This window comes from Chiloscyllium plagiosum, unplaced genomic scaffold (assembly GCF_037043375.1).
Source record: "Chiloscyllium plagiosum isolate Xiang-an unplaced genomic scaffold, Cpla_swu_hap1 HiC_scaffold_11, whole genome shotgun sequence".
NCBI lineage: Eukaryota > Metazoa > Chordata > Chondrichthyes > Orectolobiformes > Hemiscylliidae > Chiloscyllium > Chiloscyllium plagiosum.
In genome coordinates, this window is record NW_028270149.1 from 39,590,820 (window position 1) to 39,603,362 (window position 12,543).

A 12,543-nucleotide genomic window follows, 5' to 3' on the forward strand; every position below is an offset into this window, starting at 1 on the left:
AGGTTTGTATTCAATTTGGACTTTGCAGCTCTAATAAATTTTCATATTTCTGCATAAGTTTTGGTTGGTCTTTTCTCTTTCAAGGCTGGGTTAGTTTCGGTTGAGTGTAAAGATAGCATTTGAAACTTCCTTGAGGTGATTTTCATGTGTTTTCTGAGCAAAGACACATTGTCAAATATTGCCAATCTCTGGACCTCTAACTTTGTGTGTAGATGTCCAAATACAAAATCTGCTATGGAAGAGAATGATGCTCTTACTGGTACATTGACAAATATGTAGGCCAGTAAAATAAAGAACTTTAGACTTCGAATCTCCCTGTAGCCTTCAGTGTGAAAATCCATTTGCTGTTTTATAGTTACTGAAGTTTGAATAAATTTGGGAGTGAATCTCTTGTCTTCAGAACAGCAATGTTTCACTCCTGGAGACCTGTGAAGGTGTGCTGTTCCTGTTGCTGTCTGATTCCTCCGAGTCCCTGCTTCTCTTTTTCCCCCACCCCCTCCCAAAAAAGAATCCCAAGTGAGAACCAGGAGCATGTGATCTCTTTCTAGGGCTTGCAATGCAAGTGGGTTCTGCTTTCCAATGAAGGAGGGGGTTTAGTGGTAACAGCTCTCTACATCAGATCAGACATTTATCACTTCCTCTCCTAGTTACAACTGAGGCTGCTTGGCAATAAATACAACATCTCATATTGCCACCCTTTGAGTTGGGCATCATTTTAAGGAGGCTGTAGCTCACCAAATATACTTTTATTTACAATCCAGAATCTTTAGAATTTTATATATAGAATTCCTACATTGTGGAAACAGGCCCTTCAGCCCAACAGACCCTCTGAAGAATGACCCATTCCCCTACTACTCTACATTTACTGCTTACTAATGCATCTATTGTACACATCCCTGAACATTGCAATTTTTAGTATTGCCAATTCACCTAATCTGCACATCTTTGGATTGTGAAAGGAAGCGAGAGCACCTGGAGGAAATCTACCCAGACATTGGGAAAATGTGTAAACTCCACACAGGCAGTCACCTGAGGCTGGGTTTGAACCTGGGCCCCTAGTGCGATGCAGCAGCAGTGCTAACCACTGAGCCAAAATGCCACCCCTCTATTGTTCGAGTTGTGTCTCACCACGTCAGTTCAAACCTATCTGTCTTTTTCATTCGTTTTCTCTCTTGCGTATATCTAACTTGTCCTTTTAAATACAGCTATGCTATTTGTCTCACTTTTGGTTCCATGTTTGTTTTTAGAGGATAGAGCAGTTTCTATTGAATTCTTAGCTATAAAATTTTTGGGAATGCTCAAGTGGAAACAGATATTAGTGTATTGTACCAACAATTTATTTTTAAAAGTTTCATTCAGGCCACCTTCAGTCTTTAATAACTCCTCCCCCCCCCCCCCCCCCCCCACCAACACCCCACCACCACTTCATCTTCTCCCCCAAAACACAGTATCAATGCTAATGTGAAGTGGGATGCAACCTGCTTTTAAGTGATCTCCTCTTTTGAGAATCCTTCCTCAGAATTGGGAATGCAAATGTATGATCCAACCTAAAGGGACTTTCCTATAAAAACTGCTAATAAAATCTGAAGGCCTTAAAGATGAAGTATTAGCCCTAATTCAAGGCTCGTTTTTTTGTTAGCGTGGGAAGGGGTTGGAGGTAAAAAATCAGTTTTTACCTTCAGGTATTGAAACTGTAGAGGACAAAATATATTTCAAGTTTACATTTTAGCTTTTTCAAATATTATCTAATTGAGGGGCCCCTCCAATGCAATTTTGACTATTCAGTTTTTATTTTTAACTGAGGAGAAAATGGATCTAATTATGCCACAATGTTAAATGGAAACCAATTTGTATGTAAACAGTGCATTCTACTGAAATGAACTGCATGTTTCCTCATTCTCTATTTTAATTGAATTTGGAAAGTTTTGACAAATCCTGTGATCTGAATATTCTTATGCACACCTGGGTGTGGAGACTGACAGTCACAATTCAATATTTGCTATCTTTAAGCTGCAGTCTGCCTTTTATACAGTTTAAAGTACTGGCACTCATCTCCTTCAAAGAGTAATCTTCCACAGAAGTACCTTTTTTGTGGTGTTTTGAGGAAACTCTAATGGCTAATTATCTATCTGAACACTGTTTTTCTTTCAGAGCTGCTGTATAAATTTGTAGTTTATATTGCCAAAATACCTCCAGTTTGGGAAGAACAGAATCTCAAACAGCTTGCATGCTAAAATAGATGAAAATTCTAAACTCTTGAGTGTAATGTAGATAATTGCAGTGTGTGTTGAAAGAAATCTGCAAGATTTAATGCAGAGACAGGATTGCTACTATTAACTGCTTCTATGTTCTACTCTCCAACTATTTTTTTAATATACACAATCACCCAATCGAGCCAATTCATGGGTGACTCTAAACATGCAGTTGTCACAAGTGTAAGTACATAACAGCTTCACCCTGTTTCAGTTAAAAATCTCCTAGTTTATCAAAGGTTTATTAACCAGAACACACACGAAAGTTAAATTTTAATGTTTCAAAAGCTGATGTGCCACTTTTTTTTTTAAAACAAACTTTGAACTGAATACTCTTGGGACCCTTTTTTTTTTGAGACTTTCAAAACCTAGCTACGTGCTATTTGTTTTAATTGATAAGATTATGATTAAAATCCTTTCCACTACAGTATCAAACTGTTTCAACATCAAAACCGGTTCCAACTTTTCAATTACTAGCTGGCTTCTGTCCTAAACTTTTCCTTTGCAGCTGCAGCAGTTATAGAATCCAAGATTACCTCTTGGATAGTGTTCCATAATACTTGATTAACTGCACTTTAGGCAATTTCCAGCTGCTCAGTTGGCAGTGAACAAATCAAACCACATAACCTGGTGCAAAATGATTTGACTAAATTCTAACTGGTTGATCAGGTTGGTGCATTTTAGAACCAAATTGTACAGTTTATTTTATTTGAAACAAATTTGTGACATGATCACTGTTGGAAAAGATTACAATTTATTGCCCTGGAGAAAGCATAGTGTTATAGTCCTAACTATAACACTATAGTCCTAACTATAATCAACACCATTCATAACTCCTACCAAAGCAATCTGTATCCATAGAGACTAAGCTGACATCCAGTCTTGGGCAGATAAATGCAAAAAGCTTTGTGCCAGGAAATGACCATCTCCTGTACAATGTCACCATCCCCTTTTGATGTTTAATGGCATTACCATTGCTGAAGTTCTCTACTATCCACATCCCAGAAATTACTGTTAACCAGAAACTGAACTAACTGTAGAAATACTGTGGCTACAAGAGCAAGTCAGAAGCTAGGAATTCTATACGGTAAGTATCTCCTCCTGTGACTGTCTACCACTTACAAGGTACAACTGTGATGGAATGCTTGCCACTTTAGGGCTGTTACCCATCCAAGAAAGTACTTGAAGCTGAGCACTAATATCCATGATACAGCAGCCCACTTGATTGGCACTCCTTTTACCACCACCTACATTCACTTCCTTCCTCCAGCATCGATGCACAGTTGGCAGTAGTGAGTAACATGTAGCCACCAAAGCCCCTTGACTGCTTGCAAGGACAAGGGAAGTAGATACTTATGAATACACCTGCAAGTTCCCTTTCAGGTCCCAAACATCCTGACTTGGAACTGTAATCATCATTCCTTCACTGTCACTGGTCAAATCCTGGCGCACTCATCACAATATATCCCTACACTCAAGACTACAGTTCATGAAAGTATCTCACCAAGAACTAGTAATGAGTAGTAAATGCTGGCCTCGCCAGTGTGGTTCACATTCGACAATTGAATAATGGTAAAATAAAATGCTGTTACCGGTTTTCATATACTGCTATGGTGCTCCCAATAACAGCTGTGAAAGTATCCTGGTCTAGTACTCCAGATTTGGTGTTTGAGAATAAACTAGTATTTTGAGTGTCCTTTCTTAATCCCATTACATAAAGTGTAAAAACTGAACACCAACTGAAAGCATTTTTGTGAAAGTTGCATTTCATGTAACTAATTTCTATATTCTTTCTGTGGCGTGTAGGTTTGTAAGACCAGCATTTGCCACTATACATAATTGCCCTTTGAACTGAGTGACATGTTAGGCTAAATTGAGTGCGGTTAAATCAACCAGATTACAGATCTGGAGTCACATGAAGGTGAGACCAAGCCAGGTTGAGATTTCCTTTCCGAAAGGACATTGGTGAACTCTGAGGTTTTATGAAAACGTTGTAGTTTAATGTCATAGCTACTGAGACTAGCTTCATCTTTTGCATTTAATTGAATGTGTATTCTGTTGTGTGGGATTTGAATTTCTCCTCTGTTCAATTCAGTATTTGCATTGTTTACATTTAATTTAAAATATTTTACATCTAGAAGTTTACATTAACTAATTATATTTTGTCCAGTGTGGCAAAACAATATGTTGAAGTGGGATAAGTTCTAAATTTTAAGGTATGCAGAACAATTACTTTAGTGCACACAGAGGTAGTCTACAGAGCATGCTATTTAAGAGGTGGGGGGAATAGTGTTTTTTTTTAATAATGAGAAATTTCCTAATGTTTGGGATACAGAATATGACAAAGTTGAGACACAACATTTTCCCAGTGTCTGCGTGGGTTTCCTCCAGGTGCTCTGGTTTCCTCCCACAGTCCAAAGATGTGCAGGTTAGATGAATTGGCCATGCTAAATTGCCCATAGTGTTAGGTGAAGGGGTAAATGTAGGGGAATGGGTCTGGGTGGGTTGCTCTTCAGAGGGTCAGTGTGGACGTGTTGGGCCAAAGGGCCTGTTTCCACACTAAGTAGTCTAATCTAACATGAATCAGTGTAGCCCATTTTGGAAAATACAGGTGACTTTGGGCTAACAGTTCCTAAAGTAGTCTCTGAATCTGTTGTAGGTTAGTTGCTAAAGATTAATGGGGAAATAGACTTGCAATCACGTGGATGGAACTGACCTGTCTGTAGAATAATCCAAACATGGAATCGAGAGGCTGGCTCCTTTCCATTCGTTTGGCCGAACTGGTCCTCACCCTTAACAATTTCTCCTTCGAATCCTCCCACTTCCTCCAGACCAAAGGGGTAGCCATGGGCACACGTATGGGCCCCAGCTATGCCTGTCTCTTTGGCTACGTAGAACAGTCGATCTTCCGTAATTACACCAACACCACTCCCCACCTCTTCCTCCGCTACATTGATGACTGCATTGGCGCCACCTCGTGCTCCCATGAGGAGGTTGAGCAATTCATCAACTTCAACACATTCCACCCTGACCTTAAATTTACCTGGACCATCTCTGACACCTCCTTCCCCTTCCTGGACCTCTCCATCTCCATTAATGATGACTGACTTGACACTGATATTTTTTACAAACCCACCGACTCCCACAGCTACCTGGATTACACCTCTTCCCACCCTACCTCTTGCAAAAATGCCATCCCGTATTCCCAATTCCTCTGCCTCCGCCGTATCCCTCATGGGAGCACGAGGTGGCGCCAATGCAGTACCACCACAGAACACACCAGATGGCCTCCTTCTTTAGAGACCGCAATTTCCCTTTCCACGTGGTTAAAGATGCCCTCCAACGCATCTCGTCCACATCCCGCACCTCCACCCTCAGACCCCACCCCTCCAACCGTAACAAGGACAGAACGCCCCTGGTGCTCACCTTCCACCCTACCAACCTTCACATAAACCAAATCATCTGTCGACATTTCTGGCACCTCCAAACAGACCCCACCACCAGAGATATATTTCCCTCCCCACCCCGTTCCACCTTTTGCAAAGACCGTTCCCTCTGTGACTACCTGGTCAGGTCCACGCGCCCCCCCCCCCCCCCCCCACACAACCCACCCTCCCATCCTGGCACCTTCCCCTGCCACCGCAGGAACTGTAAAACCTACGCCCACACCACCTCCCTCACCTCTATCCAAGGCCCTAAAGGAGCCTTCCACATCCATCAAAGTTTTACCTGCACATCCACTAATATCATTTATTGTATCCGTTGCTCCAGATTGTGGTCTCCCCTACATTGGAGAGATTGGACGCCTCCTAGCAGTGCGCTTTAGGGAACATCTCCGGGACACCCGCACCAATCAACCCCACCGCCCTGTGGCCCAACATTTCAACTCCCCCCTCCCACTCTGCCAAGGGCATGGAGGTCCTGAGCCTCCTTCACCGCCGCTCCCTCACCACCAGACGCCTGGAGGAAGAACGCCTCATCTTCTGCCTCGGAACACTTCAACCCCTGGGCATCAATGTGGACTTCAACAGTTTCCTCATTTCCCCTTCCCCCACCTCACCCTAGTTCTAAACTTCCAGCTCAGCACTGTTCCCATGACTTGTCCTACCTGCCTATCTTCTTTTCTACCTATCCACTCCACCCTCTTTTCCCCCCCGCCCCCGACCTATCACCATCCCCTCCCCCACTCACCTATTGTACTCTATGCTACTTTCTCTCCACCCCCACCCTCCTCTAGCTTATCTCTCCATGCTTCAGGCTCTCTGCCTTTATTCCTGATGAAGGGCTTTTGCCAGAAACGTCGATTTTACTGCTCCTCGGATGCTGCCTGAACTGCTGTGCGCTTCCAGCACCACTAATCCAGAACCTTTGTCGTCTGTCTATTGACTGTAATTAGTCAACAACTCCCAATACTGCCTTAGTCTGCCAAAATTATAGTAAAGGACTAGGTGGACCTCCTTTCATTTTTTTTTAAAAGTGAGAATTCCTGCCTTTTACATTTTCTTTGTTTATTATGCTTGAACATGTCCTTGTGTAAGGAACATTTGAGAACAAAGGTTGCTTCTTATTGCCATCATGTGGTAAGAAGACTAATTCCAGGGCATAGTTTTCACATTGTTAAAACATAATGTGTTACTGTTTTCAAACATTTGCTAGTTGTGTAATGGTTAATGTAATTGCATAAAATTTCATTGTGCTTTGTGAAAGGTATTTGATCTATTTCCTTAAACATGAATGGTCATAAGTTAAATCCATTTGCTCAGGAATTTAAATTCTTTCAAGGTTGTTTGACCACGGTGTCTGTTTGTAAAATTCCATCACCTTTTTAAAACAAAAATTGAACAACTAAGTTGCATAGAAGGTCTATTTAGAATGCAATCTCCAGCCTCATGGCCTGACTATGATCACATTCTGCTGGAGGACAGTTCTACAGGTTAGGAAGATCAATTACCTGTTACAATTCCCTGTGCCAAATCTTCCTTGGAAATGCATTGTCTGCCAGATTGGAAGCTGCTAACTGCTGTACAATTGAGACTCCTGCCTAACTCTGGAGGACTCTGATCAAAACTACTCAGCAAATATAGAAAGACTAGTATTTAGAGTGCCTTTCATAACTACAGATGTCAGTGCTTTATGGAGAAAGTGAGGTCTGCAGATGCTGGAGATCAGAGATGGAAATGTGTTGCTGGAAAAGCGCAGCAGGTCAGGCAGCATCTAGGGAACAGGAGAATCGACGTTTCGGGCATTAGCCCTTATGCCAATTAAGTACATTTTAAAGTGCAATCTCTATACTGTTGGAAATAACAGCTATCAATCTGTGCACAGCAAACTTCCACCAACAGCAGCATGATGAGCAGATAATGTTTTTGTAATTCTGGTTGAAGGATCAATATTGTCAAGGAGATCGGGATCATTCCTCTGATCATCTGTTAAGTAATGTAGAGTCATAGGGTCATAGAGATGTACAGCATGGAAACAGACCCTTCAGTCCAACCCGTCCATGCCAACCAGATATCCTAACCCAATTTAGTCCCACCTGCCAGCACCCAGCCCACATCCCTCCAAACCCTTCCTATTCATATACCATCCAAATGCCTCTTAAATGTTGCAATTGTACCAGCCTCCACACTTCCTCTGGCAGCTCATTCCATACACACACCACCCTCGGTTTGAAAATCTGCCCTGTAGGTCTCTTTTATATCTTTTCCCCTCTCACCCTAAACCTATGCCCTCTAGTTCTGGACTCCCTGACCCCAGGGAAAAGACTTTGCCTATTTACCCTATTCATGCCCCTCATAATTTTGTAAACCTCTGTAAGGTCGCCCCTCAACTTCCGACGCTCCAGGGAAAACAGCCCCAGCCTGTTCAGCCTCTCCCTATAGCTCAAATCCTCCAACCCTGGCAACATCCTTGTCAATCTTTTCTGAACCCTTTCAAGTTTCACAACATCTTTCCGATAGGAAGGAGACCAGAACTGCATGCAATATTCCAACAGTGGCCTAACCAACTACCTCTGGCATCTATCCTACATCTACCACCCCTCAATTTAAAGCTATGCTCCCTCGTGTTTGCCATCCCCATACTTGGAAAAAGGCTCTCCCTGTCCACCCTATCTAACCCTCTGATTATCTTGTATGTCTCTATTTTAAGTCACCTCTCAACTACCTTCTCTCTAATGAAAACAGTCTCCAGTCCCTCAGTCTTTCCTCTTAAGACCTTCTCTCTATACCAGGCAACATCCTAGTAAATCTCCTCTGCACCCTTTCCAATGGTTCCACATCCTCCTTATAATGCGGTGACCAGAACTGTATACAATACACCGTGTGGCCGCACCAGTGTTTTGTACACTGCAGCATAACCTCATGGTTCTGGAACTTGATCCCTCTATTAATAAAAGCTAAAACACTGTATGCCTTCTTAACAACCCTGTCAACCTGGGTGGCAACTTTCAAGGATCTGTGTACCTGGACATCGAGATCCCTCTGCTCATTGACACTACCAAGAATCAAGTACTTTGCATTCTGGTTACTCCGACCAAAGTTAATCACCTCACACTTGTCCTCATTAAATTCCATTTGCCACCTCTCAGCCCAGCTCTGCAGCTTATCTATGTCTCTCTAACCTACAACATCCTTCGTCACTATCTACAACACCACCGACCTTAGTGTCGTCTGCAAATTTACTAACCCACCCTTCTACGCCCTCATCGAGGTAATTTATAAAAATGACGAACAGCAGTGGACCCAACACCAGCCCTTGCGGTACACCACTGGTAAGTGGACTCTAAGATGAACATTTCCCATCAACCACCACCCTCTGTCATCTTTCAGCAAGCCAATTACTGATCCAAACTGCTATATCTCCCACAAACCCATTCTTCCACATTTTGTACAATAGCCTACTGTGGGGAACCTTATCAAACGCCTTGCTGGAATCCATATACACCACATCAACCGGTTTACTCTCATCTATCTGTTTGGTCACCTTCTCAAAGAACTCGAGGTTTGTGAGGCATGACCTACCCTTCACAAGGTGCTGACTATCCCTAATCAAATTATTCTTTTCTAGATGATTATAAATCATATCTCTTATAACCTGTTCCAGCACTTTACCAACAACTGACGTAAGACTCATTGGTCTATAATTACCTGGGTTGTGTCTACTCTCCTCCTTGAACAGGGGAACTACAATTGCTATCCTCCAGTCTTCTGGCATTATTCCGCTAGACAATGACGATTTAAAGATCAATGCCAAAGGCTCGGCAATCTCTTCTCTGGTTTCCCAGAGATTCTAGGATAAATCCCATCCGGCCCAGGGGACTTATCTATTTTCACACTCTGCAGGATTTCTAATACCTCTTCCTTGTGAACCTCAATCCCACCTAGTCTAGTAGCCTGTATCTCAGTATTCTCCTCGACAACATTGTCATTTTCTAGAGTGAATACAGTCGAAAAATATTCATTAAGTGCTTCCCCTATTTCCTCTGACTCCACGCACAACTTCCCACGACTATCCTTGATTGGCCCTAATCTTACTCTTGTCATTCTTTTATTCCTTAAATACTATAGAAAGCCTTGGGGTTTACCCTGATCCTATCCGCCAACAACTTCTCATGTCTCCTCCTGGCTCTCCTGAGCTCTCTCTTTAGGTCTTTCCTGGCTACTTTGTAACCCTCAAGTGCCCTAACTGAGCCTTCACATCTCATCCTAACATAAGCCACCTTCTTCCTCTTGACCAGAGATTACACTTCCTTCATAAACCACAGCTCCCGTGCTCTACAGCTTCCTCCCTGCCTGACAGGTACATACTTATCTAGGACACACAGGAGCTTTTCCTTGAATAAGCTCCACATTTCTAATGTGCACATCCCCTGCAGTTTCCTTCCCCATTCTATGCTTCCTAAATCTTGCCTAATCACATTGTAATTGCCTTTCCCCCAGCTGTAATTCTTGCCCAGTGGTATACACCTATCCCTTTCTATCACTAAAGTAAACATTACAGAATTGTGATCGCTATCACCAAAGTGCTCATCTACTTCCAATTCTAATACCTGGTCGGGCTCATTACCCAGTACCAAATCTAATGTGGCTTCACCCCTTGTTGGCCTGTCTACGTACTGTGTCAGGAAGCCCTTCTGCACACACTGGACAAAAACTAACCCATCTATAGTACTCTTACTAAAGTGTTCCCAGTCAATATTTGGAAAATTGAAGTCCCCCATGACAACTACCCTGTCTCTCTCACTCCTATCGCGAATCATCTTTGCTATCCTTTCCTCTACATCTCTGGAACTATTCGGAGGCCTATAGAAAACTCCCAACAGGGTGACTTTTCCTTTCCTGTTTCTAACCTCAGCCCATACTACCTCACGTGACAAGTCCCCAAACATCCTTTTTGCAACTGTAATACTGTCCTTGACCAACAATGCCACCCCCCCCCCCCCCCCCCCCCCCCCCACCTTTTTACCATCTTCTCTGTTCTTACTGAAACATCTAAATCCTGGAACCTGCAACAACCATTCCTGTCCCTGCTCTAGCCATGTCTCTGAAATGGCCACAACATCGAAGTCCCAGATACCAACCCATGCTGCAAGTTCACCTACCTTATTTCGGATGCTCCTGGCATTGAAGTAGACACACTTCAAACCATCTTGCATCCCTGAAACTTGAATTCCGACCTCCCTACTCAACCTTTTCTATACTCGAACTACAATTTTGGTTCCCATCCCCCTGCTGGATTAGTTTAAACCCAATAGCCATAGCGAATCCCCCCGTCCCCCACCCCCCCCCCCCCCCCCCCCCCGCAGGATATTGGTACCCCTCTGATTCAAATGAAGACCATCCTGGTTATAGAGGTCCCACCTACCCCAGAAAGAGCCCCAATTATCCAAGAATCCAAAACCCTCCCTCCTGCACCATCTCTGTAGCCACGTGTTCAACTCCTCTCTCTCCCTATTCCTTGCCTCACGAGCACGTGGCACAGGCAACAAACCAGAGATGACAACTCTATTCATCCTAGCTCCCTGAATTTCTGCCTTAAATCCCCATCTCTCTTCCTACCTATGTTGTTGGTGCCTATGTGGACCACAACTTGAGGCTGCTCCCCCTCCCCCTTAAGGATCCCAAATACACTATCAGAGACATCATGAACCCTGGCACCTGGGAGACAACACACCAACTGTGAGTCTCTTTCGTCCCCACAGAGCCTCCTATCTGTCCCCCTAACAATGGAGTCCCCAATGACTACTGCTCTGCTCCTCTTCCCCCTTCCCTTCTGAGCAGCAGGGACAGACTCTGTGCCAGAGCCCTGTGCCCCACTGCTTTCCCCTGGTAAGTCGTCCCCCCCAACAGTATCCAAAACGGTATACTTATTGTTGAGGGGAATGGCCACAGGGGATCCCTGCACTGCCTGCCGGTTCCCTTTCCGTCCTCTGACTGTAACCCATCTGCCTTTTTCTTGAGTTGGACCGAAGGGTCCGTTTCCGTGCTGTACATCTGTATGACTTTATTTCATTCAAACATTACATTACCAGCTCATGTGTGAGCTAGTAATATAATAGAGCAGCATGCTTCTAGTAGCTTTTGCTTCAAATGATCTTGAAGTAAGATTGTGCATGAGATCTTTAGGCCTTCAGGTTGCATATTGAAATTGTGAACATATCCCTTAAAGCTGCATGCATACTGAAAATCCAGGTTAATTTTTTTTTGTCTTTCTTATGTTACATCACAGGGATAGCAAACCAAACCAAATCACCCTCACCATCAGTGGATTTGCAACTGAAGTTAAAACATTCAATGCCATTAAAATTGCCCAATTCTTCCTCTTAACCAGACTTTAAGAATAACAGATCTCTGACACTAGTCAGAGTCAGATGTACCGCACAGAAACAGACCCTTTGGTCAAATTCATCTGATATGATCAGATATCCTAAATTAATCTAGTCCCATTTGCCAGCACTTGGCCCATATTCTTCCAAACCCTTCCTATTCATATACCCATTCACATGCCTTTTAAATGCTGCAATTGTACCAGCCTTTACAGCTTCCTTTGGCAGCTCATTTCATGCATGCACCACCCTCTGCATGAAAAGGTTACACCTTAGGACCCTTCTTAAATCTTTCCCCCCTCACCCTAAACCTATGCCCTCTAAATCTGGCCTCCCCCAGCCCAGGGAAAAGACCTTGTCTGTTTACCTTATCCATGCCCCCAATGTCTTTATAAACCTTTAAGTTCACACTCAGAGGGTGGTGTGTGTGTGGAATGGGCTGCTAGCAGAAGTGGTGGAGGCTGG